This window comes from Heterodontus francisci, chromosome 5, assembly GCF_036365525.1.
Source record: "Heterodontus francisci isolate sHetFra1 chromosome 5, sHetFra1.hap1, whole genome shotgun sequence".
Classification (NCBI taxonomy): Eukaryota; Metazoa; Chordata; class Chondrichthyes; order Heterodontiformes; family Heterodontidae; genus Heterodontus; species Heterodontus francisci.
Window position 1 is genome coordinate 62,109,979 of NC_090375.1, and position 26,222 is coordinate 62,136,200.

At 51.6% G+C, this 26,222-nt stretch overlaps 18 non-coding genes across 18 annotated transcripts; 9 read left to right on the plus strand and 9 right to left on the minus strand.

Moving 5' to 3' along the window:
* The first annotated feature begins 962 nt into the window (after positions 1-962).
* On the plus strand, positions 963-1,055 carry trnay-gua (transfer RNA tyrosine (anticodon GUA)). Its single transcript has 2 exons — positions 963-999; positions 1,020-1,055. It is a non-coding gene; the product is annotated as a tRNA-Tyr (tRNA).
* A 1,272-nt stretch (positions 1,056-2,327) lies between these two features.
* On the minus strand, positions 2,328-2,400 carry trnar-acg (transfer RNA arginine (anticodon ACG)). Its single transcript has one exon. It is a non-coding gene; the product is annotated as a tRNA-Arg (tRNA).
* Positions 2,401-3,812: 1,412 nt separating this feature from the next.
* trnay-gua (transfer RNA tyrosine (anticodon GUA)) lies at positions 3,813-3,905 on the plus strand. The gene is made up of 2 exons: positions 3,813-3,849; positions 3,870-3,905. It is a non-coding gene; the product is annotated as a tRNA-Tyr (tRNA).
* Positions 3,906-5,177: 1,272 nt separating this feature from the next.
* Positions 5,178-5,250, minus strand: trnar-acg (transfer RNA arginine (anticodon ACG)). The gene has a single exon. It is a non-coding gene; the product is annotated as a tRNA-Arg (tRNA).
* Positions 5,251-6,662: 1,412 nt separating this feature from the next.
* trnay-gua (transfer RNA tyrosine (anticodon GUA)) lies at positions 6,663-6,755 on the plus strand. The gene is made up of 2 exons: positions 6,663-6,699; positions 6,720-6,755. It is a non-coding gene; the product is annotated as a tRNA-Tyr (tRNA).
* Positions 6,756-8,027: 1,272 nt separating this feature from the next.
* Positions 8,028-8,100, minus strand: trnar-acg (transfer RNA arginine (anticodon ACG)). The gene has a single exon. It is a non-coding gene; the product is annotated as a tRNA-Arg (tRNA).
* Positions 8,101-9,512: 1,412 nt separating this feature from the next.
* Positions 9,513-9,605, plus strand: trnay-gua (transfer RNA tyrosine (anticodon GUA)). Its single transcript has 2 exons — positions 9,513-9,549; positions 9,570-9,605. It is a non-coding gene; the product is annotated as a tRNA-Tyr (tRNA).
* A 1,273-nt stretch (positions 9,606-10,878) lies between these two features.
* Positions 10,879-10,951, minus strand: trnar-acg (transfer RNA arginine (anticodon ACG)). Its single transcript has one exon. It is a non-coding gene; the product is annotated as a tRNA-Arg (tRNA).
* A 1,412-nt stretch (positions 10,952-12,363) lies between these two features.
* On the plus strand, positions 12,364-12,456 carry trnay-gua (transfer RNA tyrosine (anticodon GUA)). The gene is made up of 2 exons: positions 12,364-12,400; positions 12,421-12,456. It is a non-coding gene; the product is annotated as a tRNA-Tyr (tRNA).
* A 1,273-nt stretch (positions 12,457-13,729) lies between these two features.
* On the minus strand, positions 13,730-13,802 carry trnar-acg (transfer RNA arginine (anticodon ACG)). The gene has a single exon. It is a non-coding gene; the product is annotated as a tRNA-Arg (tRNA).
* A 1,412-nt stretch (positions 13,803-15,214) lies between these two features.
* Positions 15,215-15,307, plus strand: trnay-gua (transfer RNA tyrosine (anticodon GUA)). Its single transcript has 2 exons — positions 15,215-15,251; positions 15,272-15,307. It is a non-coding gene; the product is annotated as a tRNA-Tyr (tRNA).
* A 1,273-nt stretch (positions 15,308-16,580) lies between these two features.
* Positions 16,581-16,653, minus strand: trnar-acg (transfer RNA arginine (anticodon ACG)). Its single transcript has one exon. It is a non-coding gene; the product is annotated as a tRNA-Arg (tRNA).
* A 1,412-nt stretch (positions 16,654-18,065) lies between these two features.
* Positions 18,066-18,158, plus strand: trnay-gua (transfer RNA tyrosine (anticodon GUA)). Its single transcript has 2 exons — positions 18,066-18,102; positions 18,123-18,158. It is a non-coding gene; the product is annotated as a tRNA-Tyr (tRNA).
* A 1,273-nt stretch (positions 18,159-19,431) lies between these two features.
* On the minus strand, positions 19,432-19,504 carry trnar-acg (transfer RNA arginine (anticodon ACG)). Its single transcript has one exon. It is a non-coding gene; the product is annotated as a tRNA-Arg (tRNA).
* A 1,412-nt stretch (positions 19,505-20,916) lies between these two features.
* Positions 20,917-21,009, plus strand: trnay-gua (transfer RNA tyrosine (anticodon GUA)). The gene is made up of 2 exons: positions 20,917-20,953; positions 20,974-21,009. It is a non-coding gene; the product is annotated as a tRNA-Tyr (tRNA).
* Positions 21,010-22,282: 1,273 nt separating this feature from the next.
* On the minus strand, positions 22,283-22,355 carry trnar-acg (transfer RNA arginine (anticodon ACG)). Its single transcript has one exon. It is a non-coding gene; the product is annotated as a tRNA-Arg (tRNA).
* A 1,412-nt stretch (positions 22,356-23,767) lies between these two features.
* On the plus strand, positions 23,768-23,860 carry trnay-gua (transfer RNA tyrosine (anticodon GUA)). The gene is made up of 2 exons: positions 23,768-23,804; positions 23,825-23,860. It is a non-coding gene; the product is annotated as a tRNA-Tyr (tRNA).
* A 1,273-nt stretch (positions 23,861-25,133) lies between these two features.
* Positions 25,134-25,206, minus strand: trnar-acg (transfer RNA arginine (anticodon ACG)). Its single transcript has one exon. It is a non-coding gene; the product is annotated as a tRNA-Arg (tRNA).
* Positions 25,207-26,222: the final 1,016 nt, after the last annotated feature.

Below are 26,222 nucleotides of genomic sequence, written 5' to 3' on the forward strand. Positions count from 1 at the left end.
GTTGAAATTTGACATGACATCAAGTGCAATACAGATCAGTTTCTCTCATTACACTACAAGAGGTGCCTCACTGTACTTGCCAGCATTTCACGTGCGACATTCTGTGGTGCGTACAAGCAGCTCCGTGGAGCAGTAACTCTTCCAAACACTCAGTACTTCCTTGGAAGAAAAAGAAGCCTCCTGTCAGTCACACGGGCTTCTCGGCTGCTCCTTCACACTGGTGGCGGTTGCTAGTTTCCGCTCACTTCGCTTGCCTTCCGTCAGCTCCAGCTCTTTTCGGCTTCTTTCATCATTTTTCTGGCTTGCGGTCCTGCAGCTGCTCGCCTGCTGGTGCTCAGACATGCTGACTGGAGCAAAGCATTGAATATGTTCTCGCAGGCGGCCAACCGGAAGCAGGATTTCCTTGCAGGCCGCAGGTCAACTAGGAGGGACACCTGCCAAGCTTCAGTGCGTCCCTCGGGACATAGTCCTGGACCTTGGAATGTGCCAATCGGCAACGCTCGGTCGTCGACAGCTCCTCGCACCGGAAGACCAGCAAAATTCGGACAGACCAAAGTGCGGCTTTCACCGCGTTGAAGTTCCTCTCGCAGCAGTTGATGCTTATCGTGGTGTGCGTCACTTGGCATTGCCAAGTCAGGACTTTCAGATAATGAGAGTGCCTACTGCGCTGAGAAGGGACTTGAGAAAGCGACGCCAAAGGTGGCGCGCCCAAGTAAGTCAGCTTGCCTGGTGTCCCGAGTCATAATGCAAAGTTTGCATAAATCTGCCAGCCAGGAAGGAGTGCACGCTATCAGCTTGCGATCCACAGACGGAAGCCTTATCCATTACACTACTCGCACAAGCTGCGGGGAGCAGCTGGCGGCTCACGGTGCCACAGTGCTGCGCCATCAATAGGCGCACAAGGCCCTGAGTGGCCAAAAGTGCATGGCACTAAATCAGCTGCATGTGCCACAACTCCTGCCCCTTCGATAGCTCAGCTGGTAGAGCGGAGGACTGTAGAGGAAAATCAAAACACTGACATCCTTAGGTCGCTGGTTCAATTCCGGCTCGAAGGAACAATGGCCTTTTTCCACTACGTCTGCACAATGCCACAATTTGCTCGAGGCAGCACTCTAAATTTCACAAGTACACAACGCGCTCGGATCTTGCGAACAAGGCGCACCAACCCCCTTTTCCTCTCTCATAACAGCCCGCACACAGTTCTTTCACTTCTGCACTTGCACCTGCTGCTCAGCACACAGCCCTGTACCTCAAAAATACACTTCCGACACAACATTACACAACTCTTCAAATTTCACCTCCGATAAAGTGCAATGCACATCCCTTACTTTCAATACACTACATCAGCTGCCTCACTACACTTGCCGAACTAGCTTATATTTACAATGTACATTTACATTTCATCACCATCATTCTCCGCTGCCACAGCCCCAGGGCTTTTACACAGTTTCCAGCCGCTCGCTATACTATGGCGCCAGACTCTTACAGAGTGGCCTTTCCTCACGCACCCTTTTGCGTCAGCTGCCCCAAGCAGGGAGTTCTTTGAAGTAGTATGCTCAGCACTCACTAGAAAACAAAAGAAATCTTGTGTCAGTCAGACAGGGTTCTAGGCTGCACCCTGACGCTCGGGGTGGCTGCTCGTTTCCGCTCAGCTGGCTTGCCTTGCGCAAGCTCCGGCTCTTTTTGGCTTCGTCCATGGTTATTGTGGCTTGCGGTCCTGCAGCTGCTCGCCTGCTGGTGCTCGCACATGCTGATTGGAGCAAAGCATTGAATGCCTTGAGGCAGCCGGCCAAGCCGAAGCAGGATTTCCCTGCTGCTCACGGACCAAGTTGAGGGTGGTGCTGAGGAGCTCCTGCCAAACAAGCTAGGCTAACAGCCCCAACAACACTGGGGAATTACTCAAGTGGTAGAGCGCTCGCTTTGCATGCGAGAGGTAGCGGGATCGATGCCTGCATTCTCCACTTCTTTCTTCGCTCCGCTCCGCTCGGCCAGTTCTTGGCACTCAACAGTGGCGCCGGCTCTTCTTCTCCCAATTGGTTGCACCTGCTCAGCCACAAAGTGCTGAAAAGGCTTCATATCCTTTCTTGTGCTGTGGCAAGCAAGGCTTCTTGACTTTTCCACCTTGGAAAGCTGAGTTGAGTGAAGGGGAAAAGAAAAGGCTTTGCAGCATTGCATACTTTGAGTGCGGATTGCATTGAGGAGCTTCGCATTTTGAGAGTGAAAAATGCCTACGCCGCTATGAAGGCACTTGCCCTGCAAGGAATCAGGCAGCACGGCCAGCTCGCAAGCGCAGAAAGTCACAATGCATAGTTTGTACAAAAACAGCACGAGCCAGGTAGGAGTCGAACCTACAATCTTCTGATCCGTAGTCAGACACGTTATCCATTGCGCCACTGGCCCCAAAGGTACATTTGCACTTGCAGCTCACAGTCTGCACAGCTGCGGTGTTTGCAGCTCCACGGGTGGGAATGGTCAGAGTCGCTTGGTGATCAATCAGCAAAGAGAATCACCTTCACTGCTTCCCTTCCATGCTTGAGCTTGAACAGTGGTGAAGTACACGAGCATGCAAAGCAAGGTTATCCTTAGGTTTCTGCCGCAATTCCAGCTCAAAGGTGCAGCTGCCATTTTGGAGTAAGCAGCAATTAGCCGAAGCCAGTGCTCTTAACTTGACAGGTTGCTTTGAAGGAACATGTTGTCGCCAATGCGCAGAATGTCTCCTTTGCTCTCTGAAAACACCCTGCACACAGCTGTTTCACATGTGCAGCTGCTTCTGTGCGCCAGCAGACCGTTGCTTTTTCTTTCCAAAAAGAGACTTTTTTGATAAAATTTGCAAGCATACATTACATAACAGTTGAAATTTGACATGACATCAAGTGCAATACAGATCAGTTTCTCTCATTACACTACAAGAGGTGCCTCACTGTACTTGCCAGCATTTCACGTGCGACATTCTGTGGTGCGTACAAGCAGCTCCGTGGAGCAGTAACTCTTCCAAACACTCAGTACTTCCTTGGAAGAAAAAGAAGCCTCCTGTCAGTCACACGGGCTTCTCGGCTGCTCCTTCACACTGGTGGCGGTTGCTAGTTTCCGCTCACTTCGCTTGCCTTCCGTCAGCTCCAGCTCTTTTCGGCTTCTTTCATCATTTTTCTGGCTTGCGGTCCTGCAGCTGCTCGCCTGCTGGTGCTCAGACATGCTGACTGGAGCAAAGCATTGAATATGTTCTCGCAGGCGGCCAACCGGAAGCAGGATTTCCTTGCAGGCCGCAGGTCAACTAGGAGGGACACCTGCCAAGCTTCAGTGCGTCCCTCGGGACATAGTCCTGGACCTTGGAATGTGCCAATCGGCAACGCTCGGTCGTCGACAGCTCCTCGCACCGGAAGACCAGCAAAATTCGGACAGACCAAAGTGCGGCTTTCACCGCGTTGAAGTTCCTCTCGCAGCAGTTGATGCTTATCGTGGTGTGCGTCACTTGGCATTGCCAAGTCAGGACTTTCAGATAATGAGAGTGCCTACTGCGCTGAGAAGGGACTTGAGAAAGCGACGCCAAAGGTGGCGCGCCCAAGTAAGTCAGCTTGCCTGGTGTCCCGAGTCATAATGCAAAGTTTGCATAAATCTGCCAGCCAGGAAGGAGTGCACGCTATCAGCTTGCGATCCACAGACGGAAGCCTTATCCATTACACTACTCGCACAAGCTGCGGGGAGCAGCTGGCGGCTCACGGTGCCACAGTGCTGCGCCATCAATAGGCGCACAAGGCCCTGAGTGGCCAAAAGTGCATGGCACTAAATCAGCTGCATGTGCCACAACTCCTGCCCCTTCGATAGCTCAGCTGGTAGAGCGGAGGACTGTAGAGGAAAATCAAAACACTGACATCCTTAGGTCGCTGGTTCAATTCCGGCTCGAAGGAACAACGGCCTTTTTCCACTACGTCTGCACAATGCCACAATTTGCTCGAGGCAGCACTCTAAATTTCACAAGTACACAACGCGCTCGGATCTTGCGAACAAGGCGCACCAACCCCCTTTTCCTCTCTCATAACAGCCCGCACACAGTTCTTTCACTTCTGCACTTGCACCTGCTGCTCAGCACACAGCCCTGTACCTCAAAAATACACTTCCGACACAACATTACACAACTCTTCAAATTTCACCTCCGATAAAGTGCAATGCACATCCCTTACTTTCAATACACTACATCAGCTGCCTCACTACACTTGCCGAACTAGCTTATATTTACAATGTACATTTACATTTCATCACCATCATTCTCCGCTGCCACAGCCCCAGGGCTTTTACACAGTTTCCAGCCGCTCGCTATACTATGGCGCCAGACTCTTACAGAGTGGCCTTTCCTCACGCACCCTTTTGCGTCAGCTGCCCCAAGCAGGGAGTTCTTTGAAGTAGTATGCTCAGCACTCACTAGAAAACAAAAGAAATCTTGTGTCAGTCAGACAGGGTTCTAGGCTGCACCCTGACGCTCGGGGTGGCTGCTCGTTTCCGCTCAGCTGGCTTGCCTTGCGCAAGCTCCGGCTCTTTTTGGCTTCGTCCATGGTTATTGTGGCTTGCGGTCCTGCAGCTGCTCGCCTGCTGGTGCTCGCACATGCTGATTGGAGCAAAGCATTGAATGCCTTGAGGCAGCCGGCCAAGCCGAAGCAGGATTTCCCTGCTGCTCACGGACCAAGTTGAGGGTGGTGCTGAGGAGCTCCTGCCAAACAAGCTAGGCTAACAGCCCCAACAACACTGGGGAATTACTCAAGTGGTAGAGCGCTCGCTTTGCATGCGAGAGGTAGCGGGATCGATGCCTGCATTCTCCACTTCTTTCTTCGCTCCGCTCCGCTCGGCCAGTTCTTGGCACTCAACAGTGGCGCCGGCTCTTCTTCTCCCAATTGGTTGCACCTGCTCAGCCACAAAGTGCTGAAAAGGCTTCATATCCTTTCTTGTGCTGTGGCAAGCAAGGCTTCTTGACTTTTCCACCTTGGAAAGCTGAGTTGAGTGAAGGGGAAAAGAAAAGGCTTTGCAGCATTGCATACTTTGAGTGCGGATTGCATTGAGGAGCTTCGCATTTTGAGAGTGAAAAATGCCTACGCCGCTATGAAGGCACTTGCCCTGCAAGGAATCAGGCAGCACGGCCAGCTCGCAAGCGCAGAAAGTCACAATGCATAGTTTGTACAAAAACAGCACGAGCCAGGTAGGAGTCGAACCTACAATCTTCTGATCCGTAGTCAGACACGTTATCCATTGCGCCACTGGCCCCAAAGGTACATTTGCACTTGCAGCTCACAGTCTGCACAGCTGCGGTGTTTGCAGCTCCACGGGTGGGAATGGTCAGAGTCGCTTGGTGATCAATCAGCAAAGAGAATCACCTTCACTGCTTCCCTTCCATGCTTGAGCTTGAACAGTGGTGAAGTACACGAGCATGCAAAGCAAGGTTATCCTTAGGTTTCTGCCGCAATTCCAGCTCAAAGGTGCAGCTGCCATTTTGGAGTAAGCAGCAATTAGCCGAAGCCAGTGCTCTTAACTTGACAGGTTGCTTTGAAGGAACATGTTGTCGCCAATGCGCAGAATGTCTCCTTTGCTCTCTGAAAACACCCTGCACACAGCTGTTTCACATGTGCAGCTGCTTCTGTGCGCCAGCAGACCGTTGCTTTTTCTTTCCAAAAAGAGACTTTTTTGATAACATTTGCAAGCATACATTACATAACAGTTGAAATTTGACATGACATCAAGTGCAATACAGATCAGTTTCTCTCATTACACTACAAGAGGTGCCTCACTGTACTTGCCAGCATTTCACGTGCGACATTCTGTGGTGCGTACAAGCAGCTCCGTGGAGCAGTAACTCTTCCAAACACTCAGTACTTCCTTGGAAGAAAAAGAAGCCTCCTGTCAGTCACACAGGCTTCTCGGCTGCTCCTTCACACTGGTGGCGGTTGCTAGTTTCCGCTCACTTCGCTTGCCTTCCGTCAGCTCCAGCTCTTTTCGGCTTCTTTCATCATTTTTCTGGCTTGCGGTCCTGCAGCTGCTCGCCTGCTGGTGCTCAGACATGCTGACTGGAGCAAAGCATTGAATATGTTCTCGCAGGCGGCCAACCGGAAGCAGGATTTCCTTGCAGGCCGCAGGTCAACTAGGAGGGACACCTGCCAAGCTTCAGTGCGTCCCTCGGGACATAGTCCTGGACCTTGGAATGTGCCAATCGGCAACGCTCGGTCGTCGACAGCTCCTCGCACCGGAAGACCAGCAAAATTCGGACAGACCAAAGTGCGGCTTTCACCGCGTTGAAGTTCCTCTCGCAGCAGTTGATGCTTATCGTGGTGTGCGTCACTTGGCATTGCCAAGTCAGGACTTTCAGATAATGAGAGTGCCTACTGCGCTGAGAAGGGACTTGAGAAAGCGACGCCAAAGGTGGCGCGCCCAAGTAAGTCAGCTTGCCTGGTGTCCCGAGTCATAATGCAAAGTTTGCATAAATCTGCCAGCCAGGAAGGAGTGCACGCTATCAGCTTGCGATCCACAGACGGAAGCCTTATCCATTACACTACTCGCACAAGCTGCGGGGAGCAGCTGGCGGCTCACGGTGCCACAGTGCTGCGCCATCAATAGGCGCACAAGGCCCTGAGTGGCCAAAAGTGCATGGCACTAAATCAGCTGCATGTGCCACAACTCCTGCCCCTTCGATAGCTCAGCTGGTAGAGCGGAGGACTGTAGAGGAAAATCAAAACACTGACATCCTTAGGTCGCTGGTTCAATTCCGGCTCGAAGGAACAACGGCCTTTTTCCACTACGTCTGCACAATGCCACAATTTGCTCGAGGCAGCACTCTAAATTTCACAAGTACACAACGCGCTCGGATCTTGCGAACAAGGCGCACCAACCCCCTTTTCCTCTCTCATAACAGCCCGCACACAGTTCTTTCACTTCTGCACTTGCACCTGCTGCTCAGCACACAGCCCTGTACCTCAAAAATACACTTCCGACACAACATTACACAACTCTTCAAATTTCACCTCCGATAAAGTGCAATGCACATCCCTTACTTTCAATACACTACATCAGCTGCCTCACTACACTTGCCGAACTAGCTTATATTTACAATGTACATTTACATTTCATCACCATCATTCTCCGCTGCCACAGCCCCAGGGCTTTTACACAGTTTCCAGCCGCTCGCTATACTATGGCGCCAGACTCTTACAGAGTGGCCTTTCCTCACGCACCCTTTTGCGTCAGCTGCCCCAAGCAGGGAGTTCTTTGAAGTAGTATGCTCAGCACTCACTAGAAAACAAAAGAAATCTTGTGTCAGTCAGACAGGGTTCTAGGCTGCACCCTGACGCTCGGGGTGGCTGCTCGTTTCCGCTCAGCTGGCTTGCCTTGCGCAAGCTCCGGCTCTTTTTGGCTTCGTCCATGGTTATTGTGGCTTGCGGTCCTGCAGCTGCTCGCCTGCTGGTGCTCGCACATGCTGATTGGAGCAAAGCATTGAATGCCTTGAGGCAGCCGGCCAAGCCGAAGCAGGATTTCCCTGCTGCTCACGGACCAAGTTGAGGGTGGTGCTGAGGAGCTCCTGCCAAACAAGCTAGGCTAACAGCCCCAACAACACTGGGGAATTACTCAAGTGGTAGAGCGCTCGCTTTGCATGCGAGAGGTAGCGGGATCGATGCCTGCATTCTCCACTTCTTTCTTCGCTCCGCTCCGCTCGGCCAGTTCTTGGCACTCAACAGTGGCGCCGGCTCTTCTTCTCCCAATTGGTTGCACCTGCTCAGCCACAAAGTGCTGAAAAGGCTTCATATCCTTTCTTGTGCTGTGGCAAGCAAGGCTTCTTGACTTTTCCACCTTGGAAAGCTGAGTTGAGTGAAGGGGAAAAGAAAAGGCTTTGCAGCATTGCATACTTTGAGTGCGGATTGCATTGAGGAGCTTCGCATTTTGAGAGTGAAAAATGCCTACGCCGCTATGAAGGCACTTGCCCTGCAAGGAATCAGGCAGCACGGCCAGCTCGCAAGCGCAGAAAGTCACAATGCATAGTTTGTACAAAAACAGCACGAGCCAGGTAGGAGTCGAACCTACAATCTTCTGATCCGTAGTCAGACACGTTATCCATTGCGCCACTGGCCCCAAAGGTACATTTGCACTTGCAGCTCACAGTCTGCACAGCTGCGGTGTTTGCAGCTCCACGGGTGGGAATGGTCAGAGTCGCTTGGTGATCAATCAGCAAAGAGAATCACCTTCACTGCTTCCCTTCCATGCTTGAGCTTGAACAGTGGTGAAGTACACGAGCATGCAAAGCAAGGTTATCCTTAGGTTTCTGCCGCAATTCCAGCTCAAAGGTGCAGCTGCCATTTTGGAGTAAGCAGCAATTAGCCGAAGCCAGTGCTCTTAACTTGACAGGTTGCTTTGAAGGAACATGTTGTCGCCAATGCGCAGAATGTCTCCTTTGCTCTCTGAAAACACCCTGCACACAGCTGTTTCACATGTGCAGCTGCTTCTGTGCGCCAGCAGACCGTTGCTTTTTCTTTCCAAAAAGAGACTTTTTTGATAACATTTGCAAGCATACATTACATAACAGTTGAAATTTGACATGACATCAAGTGCAATACAGATCAGTTTCTCTCATTACACTACAAGAGGTGCCTCACTGTACTTGCCAGCATTTCACGTGCGACATTCTGTGGTGCGTACAAGCAGCTCCGTGGAGCAGTAACTCTTCCAAACACTCAGTACTTCCTTGGAAGAAAAAGAAGCCTCCTGTCAGTCACACGGGCTTCTCGGCTGCTCCTTCACACTGGTGGCGGTTGCTAGTTTCCGCTCACTTCGCTTGCCTTCCGTCAGCTCCAGCTCTTTTCGGCTTCTTTCATCATTTTTCTGGCTTGCGGTCCTGCAGCTGCTCGCCTGCTGGTGCTCAGACATGCTGACTGGAGCAAAGCATTGAATATGTTCTCGCAGGCGGCCAACCGGAAGCAGGATTTCCTTGCAGGCCGCAGGTCAACTAGGAGGGACACCTGCCAAGCTTCAGTGCGTCCCTCGGGACATAGTCCTGGACCTTGGAATGTGCCAATCGGCAACGCTCGGTCGTCGACAGCTCCTCGCACCGGAAGACCAGCAAAATTCGGACAGACCAAAGTGCGGCTTTCACCGCGTTGAAGTTCCTCTCGCAGCAGTTGATGCTTATCGTGGTGTGCGTCACTTGGCATTGCCAAGTCAGGACTTTCAGATAATGAGAGTGCCTACTGCGCTGAGAAGGGACTTGAGAAAGCGACGCCAAAGGTGGCGCGCCCAAGTAAGTCAGCTTGCCTGGTGTCCCGAGTCATAATGCAAAGTTTGCATAAATCTGCCAGCCAGGAAGGAGTGCACGCTATCAGCTTGCGATCCACAGACGGAAGCCTTATCCATTACACTACTCGCACAAGCTGCGGGGAGCAGCTGGCGGCTCACGGTGCCACAGTGCTGCGCCATCAATAGGCGCACAAGGCCCTGAGTGGCCAAAAGTGCATGGCACTAAATCAGCTGCATGTGCCACAACTCCTGCCCCTTCGATAGCTCAGCTGGTAGAGCGGAGGACTGTAGAGGAAAATCAAAACACTGACATGCTTAGGTCGCTGGTTCAATTCCCGCTCGAAGGAACAACGGCCTTTTTCCACTACGTCTGCACAATGCCACAATTTGCTCGGGGCAGCACTCTAAATTTCACAAGTACACAACGCGCTCGGATCTTGCGAACAAGGCGCACCAACCCCCTTTTCCTCTCTCATAACAGCCCGCACACAGTTCTTTCACTTCTGCACTTGCACCTGCTGCTCAGCACACAGCCCTGTACCTCAAAAATACACTTCCGACACAACATTACACAACTCTTCAAATTTCACCTCCGATAAAGTGCAATGCACATCCCTTACTTTCAATACACTACATCAGCTGCCTCACTACACTTGCCGAACTAGCTTATATTTACAATGTACATTTACATTTCATCACCAACATTCTCCGCTGCCACAGCCCCAGGGCTTTTACACAGTTTCCAGCCGCTCGCTATACTATGGTGCCAGACTCTTACAGAGTGGCCTTTCCTCACGCACCCTTTTGCGTCAGCTGCCCCAAGCAGGGAGTTCTTTGAAGTAGTATGCTCAGCACTCACTAGAAAACAAAAGAAATCTTGTGTCAGTCAGACAGGGTTCTAGGCTGCACCCTGACGCTCGGGGTGGCTGCTCGTTTCCGCTCAGCTGGCTTGCCTTGCGCAAGCTCCGGCTCTTTTTGGCTTCGTCCATGGTTATTGTGGCTTGCGGTCCTGCAGCTGCTCACCTGCTGGTGCTCGCACATGCTGATTGGAGCAAAGCATTGAATGCCTTGAGGCAGCCGGCCAAGCCGAAGCAGGATTTCCCTGCTGCTCACGGACCAAGTTGAGGGTGGTGCTGAGGAGCTCCTGCCAAACAAGCTAGGCTAACAACCCCAACAACACTGGGGAATTAGCTCAAGTGGTAGAGCGCTCGCTTTGCATGCGAGAGGTAGCGGGATCGATGCCTGCATTCTCCACTTCTTTCTTAGCTCCGCTCCGCTCGGCCAGTTCTTGGCACTCAACAGTGGCGCCGGCTCTTCTTCTCCCAATTGGTTGCACCTGCTCAGCCACAAAGTGCTGAAAAGGCTTCATATCCTTTCTTGTGCTGTGGCAAGCAAGGCTTCTTGACTTTTCCACCTTGGAAAGCTGAGTTGAGTGAAGGGGAAAAGAAAAGGCTTTGCAGCATTGCATACTTTGAGTGCGGATTGCATTGAGGAGCTTCGCATTTTGAGAGTGAAAAATGCCTACGCCGCTATGAAGGCACTTGCCCTGCAAGGAATCAGGCAGCACGGCCAGCTCGCAAGCGCAGAAAGTCACAATGCATAGTTTGTACAAAAACAGCACGAGCCAGGTAGGAGTCGAACCTACAATCTTCTGATCCGTAGTCAGACACATTATCCATTGCGCCACTGGCCCCAAAGGTACATTTGCACTTGCAGCTCACAGTCTGCACAGCTGCGGTGTTTGCAGCTCCACGGGTGGGAATGGTCAGAGTCGCTTGGTGATCAATCAGCAAAGAGAATCACCTTCACTGCTTCCCTTCCATGCTTGAGCTTGAACAGTGGTGAAGTACACGAGCATGCAAAGCAAGGTTATCCTTAGGTTTCTGCCGCAATTCCAGCTCAAAGGTGCAGCTGCCATTTTGGAGTAAGCAGCAATTAGCCGAAGCCAGTGCTCTTAACTTGACAGGTTGCTTTGAAGGAACATGTTGTCGCCAATGCGCAGAATGTCTCCTTTGCTCTCTGAAAACACCCTGCACACAGCTGTTTCACATGTGCAGCTGCTTCTGTGCGCCAGCAGACCGTTGCTTTTTCTTTCCAAAAAGAGACTTTTTTGATAACATTTGCAAGCATACATTACATAACAGTTGAAATTTGACATGACATCAAGTGCAATACAGATCAGTTTCTCTCATTACACTACAAGAGGTGCCTCACTGTACTTGCCAGCATTTCACGTGCGACATTCTGTGGTGCGTACAAGCAGCTCCGTGGAGCAGTAACTCTTCCAAACACTCAGTACTTCCTTGGAAGAAAAAGAAGCCTCCTGTCAGTCACACAGGCTTCTCGGCTGCTCCTTCACACTGGTGGCGGTTGCTAGTTTCCGCTCACTTCGCTTGCCTTCCGTCAGCTCCAGCTCTTTTCGGCTTCTTTCATCATTTTTCTGGCTTGCGGTCCTGCAGCTGCTCGCCTACTGGTGCTCAGACATGCTGACTGGAGCAAAGCATTGAATATGTTCTCGCAGGCGGCCAACCGGAAGCAGGATTTCCTTGCAGGCCGCAGGTCAACTAGGAGGGACACCTGCCAAGCTTCAGTGCGTCCCTCGGGACATAGTCCTGGACCTTGGAATGTGCCAATCGGCAACGCTCGGTCGTCGACAGCTCCTCGCACCGGAAGACCAGCAAAATTCGGACAGACCAAAGTGCGGCTTTCACCGCGTTGAAGTTCCTCTCGCAGCAGTTGATGCTTATCGTGGTGTGCGTCACTTGGCATTGCCAAGTCAGGACTTTCAGATAATGAGAGTGCCTACTGCGCTGAGAAGGGACTTGAGAAAGCGACGCCAAAGGTGGCGCGCCCAAGTAAGTCAGCTTGCCTGGTGTCCCGAGTCATAATGCAAAGTTTGCATAAATCTGCCAGCCAGGAAGGAGTGCACGCTATCAGCTTGCGATCCACAGACGGAAGCCTTATCCATTACACTACTCGCACAAGCTGCGGGGAGCAGCTGGCGGCTCACGGTGCCACAGTGCTGCGCCATCAATAGGCGCACAAGGCCCTGAGTGGCCAAAAGTGCATGGCACTAAATCAGCTGCATGTGCCACAACTCCTGCCCCTTCGATAGCTCAGCTGGTAGAGCGGAGGACTGTAGAGGAAAATCAAAACACTGATATGCTTAGGTCGCTGGTTCAATTCCCGCTCGAAGGAACAACGGCCTTTTTCCACTACGTCTGCACAATGCCACAATTTGCTCGGGGCAGCACTCTAAATTTCACAAGTACACAACGCGCTCGGATCTTGCGAACAAGGCGCACCAACCCCCTTTTCCTCTCTCATAACAGCCCGCACACAGTTCTTTCACTTCTGCACTTGCACCTGCTGCTCAGCACACAGCCCTGTACCTCAAAAATACACTTCCGACACAACATTACACAACTCTTCAAATTTCACCTCCGATAAAGTGCAATGCACATCCCTTACTTTCAATACACTACATCAGCTGCCTCACTACACTTGCCGAACTAGCTTATATTTACAATGTACATTTACATTTCGTCACCAACATTCTCCGCTGCCACAGCCCCAGGGCTTTTACACAGTTTCCAGCCGCTCGCTATACTATGGTGCCAGACTCTTACAGAGTGGCCTTTCCTCACGCACCCTTTTGCGTCAGCTGCCCCAAGCAGGGAGTTCTTTGAAGTAGTATGCTCAGCACTCACTAGAAAACAAAAGAAATCTTGTGTCAGTCAGACAGGGTTCTAGGCTGCACCCTGACGCTCGGGGTGGCTGCTCGTTTCCGCTCAGCTGGCTTGCCTTGCGCAAGCTCCGGCTCTTTTTGGCTTCGTCCATGGTTATTGTGGCTTGCGGTCCTGCAGCTGCTCGCCTGCTGGTGCTCGCACATGCTGATTGGAGCAAAGCATTGAATGCCTTGAGGCAGCCGGCCAAGCCGAAGCAGGATTTCCCTGCTGCTCACGGACCAAGTTGAGGGTGGTGCTGAGGAGCTCCTGCCAAACAAGCTAGGCTAACAGCCCCAACAACACTGGGGAATTAGCTCAAGTGGTAGAGCGCTCGCTTTGCATGCGAGAGGTAGCGGGATCGATGCCTGCATTCTCCACTTCTTTCTTAGCTCCGCTCCGCTCGGCCAGTTCTTGGCACTCAACAGTGGCGCCGGCTCTTCTTCTCCCAATTGGTTGCACCTGCTCAGCCACAAAGTGCTGAAAAGGCTTCATATCCTTTCTTGTGCTGTGGCAAGCAAGGCTTCTTGACTTTTCCACCTTGGAAAGCTGAGTTGAGTGAAGGGGAAAAGAAAAGGCTTTGCAGCATTGCATACTTTGAGTGAGGATTGCATTGAGGAGCTTCGCATTTTGAGAGTGAAAAATGCCTACGCCGCTATGAAGGCACTTGCCCTGCAAGGAATCAGGCAGCACGGCCAGCTCGCAAGCGCAGAAAGTCACAATGCATAGTTTGTACAAAAACAGCACGAGCCAGGTAGGAGTCGAACCTACAATCTTCTGATCCGTAGTCAGACACGTTATCCATTGCGCCACTGGCCCCAAACGCACATTTGCACTTGCAGCTCACAGTCTGCACAGCTGCGGTGTTTGCAGCTCCACGGGTGGGAATGGTCAGAGTCGCTTGGTGATCAATCAGCAAAGAGAATCACCTTCACTGCTTCCCTTCCATGCTTGAGCTTGAACAGTGGTGAAGTACACGAGCATGCAAAGCAAGGTTATCCTTAGGTTTCTGCCGCAATTCCAGCTCAAAGGTGCAGCTGCCATTTTGGAGTAAGCAGCAATTAGCCGAAGCCAGTGCTCTTAACTTGACAGGTTGCTTTGAAGGAACATGTTGTCGCCAATGCGCAGAATGTCTCCTTTGCTCTCTGAAAACACCCTGCACACAGCTGTTTCACATGTGCAGCTGCTTCTGTGCGCCAGCAGACCGTTGCTTTTTCTTTCCAAAAAGAGACTTTTTTGATAACATTTGCAAGCATACATTACATAACAGTTGAAATTTGACATGACATCAAGTGCAATACAGATCAGTTTCTCTCATTACACTACAAGAGGTGCCTCACTGTACTTGCCAGCATTTCACGTGCGACATTCTGTGGTGCGTAAAAGCAGCTCCGTGGAGCAGTAACTCTTCCAAACACTCAGTACTTCCTTGGAAGAAAAAGAAGCCTCCTGTCAGTCACACAGGCTTCTCGGCTGCTCCTTCACACTGGTGGCGGTTGCTAGTTTCCGCTCACTTCGCTTGCCTTCCGTCAGCTCCAGCTCTTTTCGGCTTCTTTCATCATTTTTCTGGCTTGCGGTCCTGCAGCTGCTCGCCTACTGGTGCTCAGACATGCTGACTGGAGCAAAGCATTGAATATGTTCTCGCAGGCGGCCAACCGGAAGCAGGATTTCCTTGCAGGCCGCAGGTCAACTAGGAGGGACACCTGCCAAGCTTCAGTGCGTCCCTCGGGACATAGTCCTGGACCTTGGAATGTGCCAATCGGCAACGCTCGGTCGTCGACAGCTCCTCGCACCGGAAGACCAGCAAAATTCGGACAGACCAAAGTGCGGCTTTCACCGCGTTGAAGTTCCTCTCGCAGCAGTTGATGCTTATCGTGGTGTGCGTCACTTGGCATTGCCAAGTCAGGACTTTCAGATAATGAGAGTGCCTACTGCGCTGAGAAGGGACTTGAGAAAGCGACGCCAAAGGTGGCGCGCCCAAGTAAGTCAGCTTGCCTGGTGTCCCGAGTCATAATGCAAAGTTTGCATAAATCTGCCAGCCAGGAAGGAGTGCACGCTATCAGCTTGCGATCCACAGACGGAAGCCTTATCCATTACACTACTCGCACAAGCTGCGGGGAGCAGCTGGCGGCTCACGGTGCCACAGTGCTGCGCCATCAATAGGCGCACAAGGCCCTGAGTGGCCAAAAGTGCATGGCACTAAATCAGCTGCATGTGCCACAACTCCTGCCCCTTCGATAGCTCAGCTGGTAGAGCGGAGGACTGTAGAGGAAAATCAAAACACTGATATGCTTAGGTCGCTGGTTCAATTCCCGCTCGAAGGAACAACGGCCTTTTTCCACTACGTCTGCACAATGCCACAATTTGCTCGGGGCAGCACTCTAAATTTCACAAGTACACAACGCGCTCGGATCTTGCGAACAAGGCGCACCAACCCCCTTTTCCTCTCTCATAACAGCCCGCACACAGTTCTTTCACTTCTGCACTTGCACCTGCTGCTCAGCACACAGCCCTGTACCTCAAAAATACACTTCCGACACAACATTACACAACTCTTCAAATTTCACCTCCGATAAAGTGCAATGCACATCCCTTACTTTCAATACACTACATCAGCTGCCTCACTACACTTGCCGAACTAGCTTATATTTACAATGTACATTTACATTTCGTCACCAACATTCTCCGCTGCCACAGCCCCAGGGCTTTTACACAGTTTCCAGCCGCTCGCTATACTATGGTGCCAGACTCTTACAGAGTGGCCTTTCCTCACGCACCCTTTTGCGTCAGCTGCCCCAAGCAGGGAGTTCTTTGAAGTAGTATGCTCAGCACTCACTAGAAAACAAAAGAAATCTTGTGTCAGTCAGACAGGGTTCTAGGCTGCACCCTGACGCTCGGGGTGGCTGCTCGTTTCCGCTCAGCTGGCTTGCCTTGCGCAAGCTCCGGCTCTTTTTGGCTTCGTCCATGGTTATTGTGGCTTGCGGTCCTGCAGCTGCTCGCCTGCTGGTGCTCGCACATGCTGATTGGAGCAAAGCATTGAATGCCTTGAGGCAGCCGGCCAAGCCGAAGCAGGATTTCCCTGCTGCTCACGGACCAAGTTGAGGGTGGTGCTGAGGAGCTCCTGCCAAACAAGCTAGGCTAACAGCCCCAACAACACTGGGGAATTAGCTCAAGTGGTAGAGCGCTCGCTTTGCATGCGAGAGGTAGCGGGATCGATGCCTGCATTCTCCACTTCTTTCTTAGCTCCGCTCCGCTCGGCCAGTTCTTGGCACTCAACAGTGGCGCCGGCTCTTCTTCTCCCAATTGGTTGCACCTGCTCAGCCACAAAGTGCTGAAAAGGCTTCATATCCTTTCTTGTGCTGTGGCAAGCAAGGCTTCTTGACTTTTCCACCTTGGAAAGCTGAGTTGAGTGAAGGGGAAAAGAAAAGGCTTTGCAGCATTGCATACTTTGAGTGAGGATTGCATTGAGGAGCTTCGCATTTTGAGAGTGAAAAATGCCTACGCCGCTATGAAGGCACTTGCCCTGCAAGGAATCAGGCAGCACGGCCAGCTCGCAAGCGCAGAAAGTCACAATGCATAGTTTGTACAAAAACAGCACGAGCCAGGTAGGAGTCGAACCTACAATCTTCTGATCCGTAGTCAGACACGTTATCCATTGCGCCACTGGCCCCAAACGCACATTTGCACTTGCAGCTCACAGTCTGCACAGCTGCGGTGTTTGCAGCTCCACGGGTGGGAATGGTCAGAGTCGCTTGGTGATCAATCAGCAAAGAGAATCACCTTCACTGCTTCCCTTCCATGCTTGAGCTTGAACAGTGGTGAAGTACACGAGCATGCAAAGCAAGGTTATCCTTAGGTTTCTGCCGCAATTCCAGCTCAAAGGTGCAGCTGCCATTTTGGAGTAAGCAGCAATTAGCCGAAGCCAGTGCTCTTAACTTGACAGGTTGCTTTGAAGGAACATGTTGTCGCCAATGCGCAGAATGTCTCCTTTGCTCTCTGAAAACACCCTGCACACAGCTGTTTCACATGTGCAGCTGCTTCTGTGCGCCAGCAGACCGTTGCTTTTTCTTTCCAAAAAGAGACTTTTTTGATAACATTTGCAAGCATACATTACATAACAGTTGAAATTTGACATGACATCAAGTGCAATACAGATCAGTTTCTCTCATTACACTACAAGAGGTGCCTCACTGTACTTGCCAGCATTTCACGTGCGACATTCTGTGGTGCGTAAAAGCAGCTCCGTGGAGCAGTAACTCTTCCAAACACTCAGTACTTCCTTGGAAGAAAAAGAAGCCTCCTGTCAGTCACACAGGCTTCTCGGCTGCTCCTTCACACTGGTGGCGGTTGCTAGTTTCCGCTCACTTCGCTTGCCTTCCGTCAGCTCCAGCTCTTTTCGGCTTCTTTCATCATTTTTCTGGCTTGCGGTCCTGCAGCTGCTCGCCTACTGGTGCTCAGACATGCTGACTGGAGCAAAGCATTGAATATGTTCTCGCAGGCGGCCAACCGGAAGCAGGATTTCCTTGCAGGCCGCAGGTCAACTAGGAGGGACACCTGCCAAGCTTCAGTGCGTCCCTCGGGACATAGTCCTGGACCTTGGAATGTGCCAATCGGCAACGCTCGGTCGTCGACAGCTCCTCGCACCGGAAGACCAGCAAAATTCGGACAGACCAAAGTGCGGCTTTCACCGCGTTGAAGTTCCTCTCGCAGCAGTTGATGCTTATCGTGGTGTGCGTCACTTGGCATTGCCAAGTCAGGACTTTCAGATAATGAGAGTGCCTACTGCGCTGAGAAGGGACTTGAGAAAGCGACGCCAAAGGTGGCGTGCCCAAGTAAGTCAGCTTGCCTGGTGTCCCGAGTCATAATGCAAAGTTTGCATAAATCTGCCAGCCAGGAAGGAGTGCACGCTATCAGCTTGCGATCCACAGACGGAAGCCTTATCCATTACACTACTCGCACAAGCTGCGGGGAGCAGCTGGCGGCTCACGGTGCCACAGTGCTGCGCCATCAATAGGCGCACAAGGCCCTGAGTGGCCAAAAGTGCATGGCACTAAATCAGCTGCATGTGCCACAACTCCTGCCCCTTCGATAGCTCAGCTGGTAGAGCGGAGGACTGTAGAGGAAAATCAAAACACTGACATGCTTAGGTCGCTGGTTCAATTCCCGCTCGAAGGAACAACGGCCTTTTTCCACTACGTCTGCACAATGCCACAATTTGCTCGGGGCAGCACTCTAAATTTCACAAGTACACAACGCGCTCGGATCTTGCGAACAAGGCGCACCAACCCCCTTTTCCTCTCTCATAACAGCCCGCACACAGTTCTTTCACTTCTGCACTTGCACCTGCTGCTCAGCACACAGCCCTGTACCTCAAAAATACACTTCCGACACAACATTACACAACTCTTCAAATTTCACCTCCGATAAAGTGCAATGCACATCCCTTACTTTCAATACACTACATCAGCTGCCTCACTACACTTGCCGAACTAGCTTATATTTACAATGTACATTTACATTTCATCACCAACATTCTCCGCTGCCACAGCCCCAGGGCTTTTACACAGTTTCCAGCCGCTCGCTATACTATGGTGCCAGACTCTTACAGAGTGGCCTTTCCTCACGCACCCTTTTGCGTCAGCTGCCCCAAGCAGGGAGTTCTTTGAAGTAGTATGCTCAGCACTCACTAGAAAACAAAAGAAATCTTGTGTCAGTCAGACAGGGTTCTAGGCTGCACCCTGACGCTCGGGGTGGCTGCTCGTTTCCGCTCAGCTGGCTTGCCTTGCGCAAGCTCCGGCTCTTTTTGGCTTCGTCCATGGTTATTGTGGCTTGCGGTCCTGCAGCTGCTCGCCTGCTGGTGCTCGCACATGCTGATTGGAGCAAAGCATTGAATGCCTTGAGGCAGCCGGCCAAGCCGAAGCAGGATTTCCCTGCTGCTCACGGACCAAGTTGAGGGTGGTGCTGAGGAGCTCCTGCCAAACAAGCTAGGCTAACAACCCCAACAACACTGGGGAATTAGCTCAAGTGGTAGAGCGCTCGCTTTGCATGCGAGAGGTAGCGGGATCGATGCCTGCATTCTCCACTTCTTTCTTAGCTCCGCTCCGCTCGGCCAGTTCTTGGCACTCAACAGTGGCGCCGGCTCTTCTTCTCCCAATTGGTTGCACCTGCTCAGCCACAAAGTGCTGAAAAGGCTTCATATCCTTTCTTGTGCTGTGGCAAGCAAGGCTTCTTGACTTTTCCACCTTGGAAAGCTGAGTTGAGTGAAGGGGAAAAGAAAAGGCTTTGCAGCATTGCATACTTTGAGTGCGGATTGCATTGAGGAGCTTCGCATTTTGAGAGTGAAAAATGCCTACGCCGCTATGAAGGCACTTGCCCTGCAAGGAATCAGGCAGCACGGCCAGCTCGCAAGCGCAGAAAGTCACAATGCATAGTTTGTACAAAAACAGCACGAGCCAGGTAGGAGTCGAACCTACAATCTTCTGATCCGTAGTCAGACACATTATCCATTGCGCCACTGGCCCCAAAGGTACATTTGCACTTGCAGCTCACAGTCTGCACAGCTGCGGTGTTTGCAGCTCCACGGGTGGGAATGGTCAGAGTCGCTTGGTGATCAATCAGCAAAGAGAATCACCTTCACTGCTTCCCTTCCATGCTTGAGCTTGAACAGTGGTGAAGTACACGAGCATGCAAAGCAAGGTTATCCTTAGGTTTCTGCCGCAATTCCAGCTCAAAGGTGCAGCTGCCATTTTGGAGTAAGCAGCAATTAGCCGAAGCCAGTGCTCTTAACTTGACAGGTTGCTTTGAAGGAACATGTTGTCGCCAATGCGCAGAATGTCTCCTTTGCTCTCTGAAAACACCCTGCACACAGCTGTTTCACATGTGCAGCTGCTTCTGTGCGCCAGCAGACCGTTGCTTTTTCTTTCCAAAAAGAGACTTTTTTGATAACATTTGCAAGCATACATTACATAACAGTTGAAATTTGACATGACATCAAGTGCAATACAGATCAGTTTCTCTCATTACACTACAAGAGGTGCCTCACTGTACTTGCCAGCATTTCACGTGCGACATTCTGTGGTGCGTACAAGCAGCTCCGTGGAGCAGTAACTCTTCCAAACACTCAGTACTTCCTTGGAAGAAAAAGAAGCCTCCTGTCAGTCACACAGGCTTCTCGGCTGCTCCTTCACACTGGTGGCGGTTGCTAGTTTCCGCTCACTTCGCTTGCCTTCCGTCAGCTCCAGCTCTTTTCGGCTTCTTTCATCATTTTTCTGGTTTGCGGTCCTGCAGCTGCTCGCCTACTGGTGCTCAGACATGCTGACTGGAGCAAAGCATTGAATATGTTCTCGCAGGCGGCCAACCGGAAGCAGGATTTCCTTGCAGGCCGCAGGTCAACTAGGAGGGACACCTGCCAAGCTTCAGTGCGTCCCTCGGGACATAGTCCTGGACCTTGGAATGTGCCAATCGGCAACGCTCGGTCGTCGACAGCTCCTCGCACCGGAAGACCAGCAAAATTCGGACAGACCAAAGTGCGGCTTTCACCGCGTTGAAGTTCCTCTCGCAGCAGTTGATGCTTATCGTGGTGTGCGTCACTTGGCATTGCCAAGTCAGGACTTTCAGATAATGAGAGTGCCTACTGCGCTGAGAAGGGACTTGAGAAAGCGACGCCAAAGGTGGCGCGCCCAAGTAAGTCAGCTTGCCTGGTGTCCCGAGTCATAATGCAAAGTTTGCATAAATCTGCCAGCCAGGAAGGAGTGCACGCTATCAGCTTGCGATCCACAGACGGAAGCCTTATCCATTACACTACTCGCACAAGCTGCGGGGAGCAGCTGGCGGCTCACGGTGCCACAGTGCTGCGCCATCAATAGGCGCACAAGGCCCTGAGTGGCCAAAAGTGCATGGCACTAAATCAGCTGCATGTGCCACAACTCCTGCCCCTTCGATAGCTCAGCTGGTAGAGCGGAGGACTGTAGAGGAAAATCAAAACACTGACATGCTTAGGTCGCTGGTTCAATTCCCGCTCGAAGGAACAACGGCCTTTTTCCACTACGTCTGCACAATGCCACAATTTGCTCGGGGCAGCACTCTAAATTTCACAAGTACACAACGCGCTCGGATCTTGCGAACAAGGCGCACCAACCCCCTTTTCCTCTCTCATAACAGCCCGCACACAGTTCTTTCACTTCTGCACTTGCACCTGCTGCTCAGCACACAGCCCTGTACCTCAAAAATACACTTCCGACACAACATTACACAACTCTTCAAATTTCACCTCCGATAAAGTGCAATGCACATCCCTTACTTTCAATACACTACATCAGCTGCCTCACTACACTTGCCGAACTAGCTTATATTTACAATGTACATTTACATTTCATCACCAACATTCTCCGCTGCCACAGCCCCAGGGCTTTTACACAGTTTCCAGCCGCTCGCGAGACTATGGCGCCAGACTCTTACAGAGTGGCCTTTCCTCACGCACCCTTTTGCGTCAGCTGCCCCAAGCAGGGAGTTCTATGAAGTAGTATGCTCAGCACTCACTAGAAAACAAAAGAAATCTTGTGTCAGTCAGACAGGGTTCTAGGCTGCACCCTGACGCTCGGGGTGGCTGCTCGTTTCCGCTCAGCTGGCTTGCCTTGCGCAAGCTCCGGCTCTTTTTGGCTTCGTCCATGGTTATTGTGGCTTGCGGTCCTGCAGCTGCTCGCCTGCTGGTGCTCGCACATGCTGATTGGAGCAAAGCATTGAATGCCTTGAGGCAGCCGGCCAAGCCGAAGCAGGATTTCCCTGCTGCTCACGGACCAAGTTGAGGGTGGTGCTGAGGAGCTCCTGCCAAACAAGGTAGGCTAACAACCCCAACAACACTGGGCAATTAGCTCAAGTGGTAGAGCGCTCGCTTTGCATGCGAGAGGTAGCGGGATCGATGCCTGCATTCTCCACTTCTTTCTTAGCTCCGCTCCGCTCGGCCAGTTCTTGGCACTCAACAGTGGCGCCGGCTCCTCTTCTCCCAATTGGTTGCACCTGCTCAGCCACAAAGTGCTGAAAAGGCTTCATATCCTTTCTTGTGCTGTGGCAAGCAAGGCTTCTTGACTTTTCCACCTTGGAAAGCTGAGTTGAGTGAAGGGGAAAAGAAAAGGCTTTGCAGCATTGCATACTTTGAGTGCGGATTGCATTGAGGAGCTTCGCATTTTGAGAGTGAAAAATGCCTACGCCGCTATGAAGGCACTTGCCCTGCAAGGAATCAGGCAGCACGGCCAGCTCGCAAGCGCAGAAAGTCACAATGCATAGTTTGTACAAAAACAGCACGAGCCAGGTAGGAGTCGAACCTACAATCTTCTGATCCGTAGTCAGACACGTTATCCATTGCGCCACTGGCCCCAAAGGCACATTTGCACTTGCAGCTCACAGTCTGCACAGCTGCAGTGTTTGCAGCTCCACGGGTGGGAATGGTCAGAGTCGCTTGGTGATCAATCAGCAAAGAGAATCACCTTCACTGCTTCCCTTCCATGCTTGAGCTTGAACAGTGGTGAAGTACACGAGCATGCAAAGCAAGGTTATCCTTAGGTTTCTGCCGCAATTCCAGCTCAAAGGTGCAGCTGCCATTTTGGAGTAAGCAGCAATTAGCCGAAGCCAGTGCTCTTAACTTGACAGGTTGCTTTGAAGGAACATGTTGTCGCCAATGCGCAGAATGTCTCCTTTGCTCTCTGAAAACACCCTGCACACAGCTGTTTCACATGTGCAGCTGCTTCTGTGCGCCAGCAGACCGTTGCTTTTTCTTTCCAAAAAGAGACTTTTTTGATAACATTTGCAAGCATACATTACATAACAGTTGAAATTTGACATGACATCAAGTGCAATACAGATCAGTTTCTCTCATTACACTACAAGAGGTGCCTCACTGTACTTGCCAGCATTTCACGTGCGACATTCTGTGGTGCGTACAAGCAGCTCCGTGGAGCAGTAACTCTTCCAAACACTCTGTACTTCCTTTGAAGAAAAAGAAGCCTCCTGTCAGTCACACAGGCTTCTCGGCTGCTCCTTCACACTGGTGGCGGTTGCTAGTTTCCGCTCACTTCGCTTGCCTTCCGTCAGCTCCAGCTCTTTTCGGCTTCTTTCATCATTTTTCATGCTTGCGGTCCTGCAGCTGCTCGCCTGCTGGTGCTCAGACATGCTGACTGGAGCAAAGCATTGAATATGTTCTCGCAGGCGGCCAACCGGAAGCAGGATTTCCTTGCAGGCCGCAGGTCAACTAGGAGGGACACCTGCCAAGCTTCAGTGCGTCCCTCGGGACATAGTCCTGGACCTTGGAATGTGCCAATCGGCAACGCTCGGTCGTCGACAGCTCCTCGCACCGGAAGACCAGCAAAATTCGGACAGACCAAAGTGCGGCTTTCACCGCGTTGAAGTTCCTCTCGCAGCAGTTGATGCTTATCGTGGTGTGCGTCACTTGGCATTGCCAAGTCAGGACTTTCAGATAATGAGAGTGCCTACTGCGCTGAGAAGGGACTTGAGAAAGCGACGCCAAAGGTGGCGCGCCCAAGTAAGTCAGCTTGCCTGGTGTCCCGAGTCATAATGCAAAGTTTGCATAAATCTGCCAGCCAGGAAGGAGTGCACGCTATCAGCTTGCGATCCACAGACGGAAGCCTTATCCATTACACTACTCGCACAAGCTGCGGGGAGCAGCTGGCGGCTCACGGTGCCACAGTGCTGCGCCATCAATAGGCGCACAAGGCCCTGAGTGGCCAAAAGTGCATGGCACTAAATCAGCTGCATGTGCCACAACTCCTGCCCCTTTGATAGCTCAGCTGGTAGAGCGGAGGACTGTAGAGAAAAATCAAAACACTGACATGCTTAGGTCGCTGGTTCAATTCCCGCTCGAAGGAACAACGGCCTTTTTCCACTACGTCTGCACAATGCCACAATTTGCTCGGGGCAGCACTCTAAATTTCACAAGTACACAACGCGCTCGGATCTTGCGAACAAGGCGCACCAACCCCCTTTTCCTCTCTCATAACAGCCCGCACACAGTTCTTTCACTTCTGCACTTGCACCTGCTGCTCAGCACACAGCCCTGTACCTCAAAAATACACTTCCGACACAACATTACACAACTCTTCAAATTTCACCTCCGATAAAGTGCAATGCACATCCCTTACTTTCAATACACTACATCAGCTGCCTCACTACACTTGCCGAACTAGCTTATATTTACAATGTACATTTACATTTCATCACCAACATTCTCCGCTGCCACAGCCCCAGGGCTTTTACACAGTTTCCAGCCGCTCGCGAGACTATGGCGCCAGACTCTTACAGAGTGGCCTTTCCTCACGCACCCTTTTGCGTCAGCTGCCCCAAGCAGGGAGTTCTATGAAGTAGTATGCTCAGCACTCACTAGAAAACAAAAGAAATCTTGTGTCAGTCAGACAGGGTTCTAGGCTGCACCCTGACGCTCGGGGTGGCTGCTCGTTTCCGCTCAGCTGGCTTGCCTTGCGCAAGCTCCGGCTCTTTTTGGCTTCGTCCATGGTTATTGTGGCTTGCGGTCCTGCAGCTGCTCGCCTGCTGGTGCTCGCACATGCTGATTGGAGCAAAGCATTGAATGCCTTGAGGCAGCCGGCCAAGCCGAAGCAGGATTTCCCTGCTGCTCACGGACCAAGTTGAGGGTGGTGCTGAGGAGCTCCTGCCAAACAAGGTAGGCTAACAACCCCAACAACACTGGGCAATTAGCTCAAGTGGTAGAGCGCTCGCTTTGCATGCGAGAGGTAGCGGGATCGATACCTGCATTCTCCACTTCTTTCTTAGCTCCGCTCCGCTCGGCCAGTTCTTGGCACTCAACAGTGGCGCCGGCTCTTCTTCTCCCAATTGGTTGCACCTGCTCAGCCACAAAGTGCTGAAAAGGCTTCATATCCTTTCTTGTGCTGTGGCAAGCAAGGCTTCTTGACTTTTCCACCTTGGAAAGCTGAGTTGAGTGAAGGGGAAAAGAAAAGGCTTTGCAGCATTGCATACTTTGAGTGCGGATTGCATTGAGGAGCTTCGCATTTTGAGAGTGAAAAATGCCTACGCCGCTATGAAGGCACTTGCCCTGCAAGGAATCAGGCAGCACGGCCAGCTCGCAAGCGCAGAAAGTCACAATGCATAGTTTGTACAAAAACAGCACAATCCAGGTAGGAGTCGAACCTACAATCTTCTGATCCGTAGTCAGACACGTTATCCATTGCGCCACTGGCCCCAAAGGCACATTTGCACTTGCAGCTCACAGTCTGCACAGCTGCAGTGTTTGCAGCTCCACGGGTGGGAATGGTCAGAGTCGCTTGGTGATCAATCAGCAAAGAGAATCACCTTCACTGCTTCCCTTCCATGCTTGAGCTTGAACAGTGGTGAAGTACACGAGCATGCAAAGCAAGGTTATCCTTAGGTTTCTGCCGCAATTCCAGCTCAAAGGTGCAGCTGCCATTTTGGAGTAAGCAGCAATTAGCCGAAGCCAGTGCTCTTAACTTGACAGGTTGCTTTGAAGGAACATGTTGTCGCCAATGCGCAGAATGTCTCCTTTGCTCTCTGAAAACACCCTGCACACAGCTGTTTCACATGTGCAGCTGCTTCTGTGCGCCAGCAGACCGTTGCTTTTTCTTTCCAAAAAGAGACTTTTTTGATAAAATTTGCAAGCATACATTACATAACAGTTGAAATTTGACATGACATCAAGTGCAATACAGATCAGTTTCTCTCATTACACTACAAGAGGTGCCTCACTGTACTTGCCAGCATTTCACGTGCGACATTCTGTGGTGCGTACAAGCAGCTCCGTGGAGCAGTAACTCTTCCAAACACTCAGTACTTCCTTGGAAGAAAAAGAAGCCTCCTGTCAGTCACACAGGCTTCTCGGCTGCTCCTTCACACTGGTGGCGGTTGCTAGTTTCCGCTCACTTCGCTTGCCTTCCGTCAGCTCCAGCTCTTTTCGGCTTCTTTCATCATTTTTCTGGCTTGCGGTCCTGCAGCTGCTCGCCTGCTGGTGCTCAGACATGCTGACTGGAGCAAAGCATTGAATATGTTCTCGCAGGCGGCCAACCGGAAGCAGGATTTCCTTGCAGGCCGCAGGTCAACTAGGAGGGACACCTGCCAAGCTTCAGTGCGTCCCTCGGGACATAGTCCTGGACCTTGGAATGTGCCAATCGGCAACGCTCGGTCGTCGACAGCTCCTCGCACCGGAAGACCAGCAAAATTCGGACAGACCAAAGTGCGGCTTTC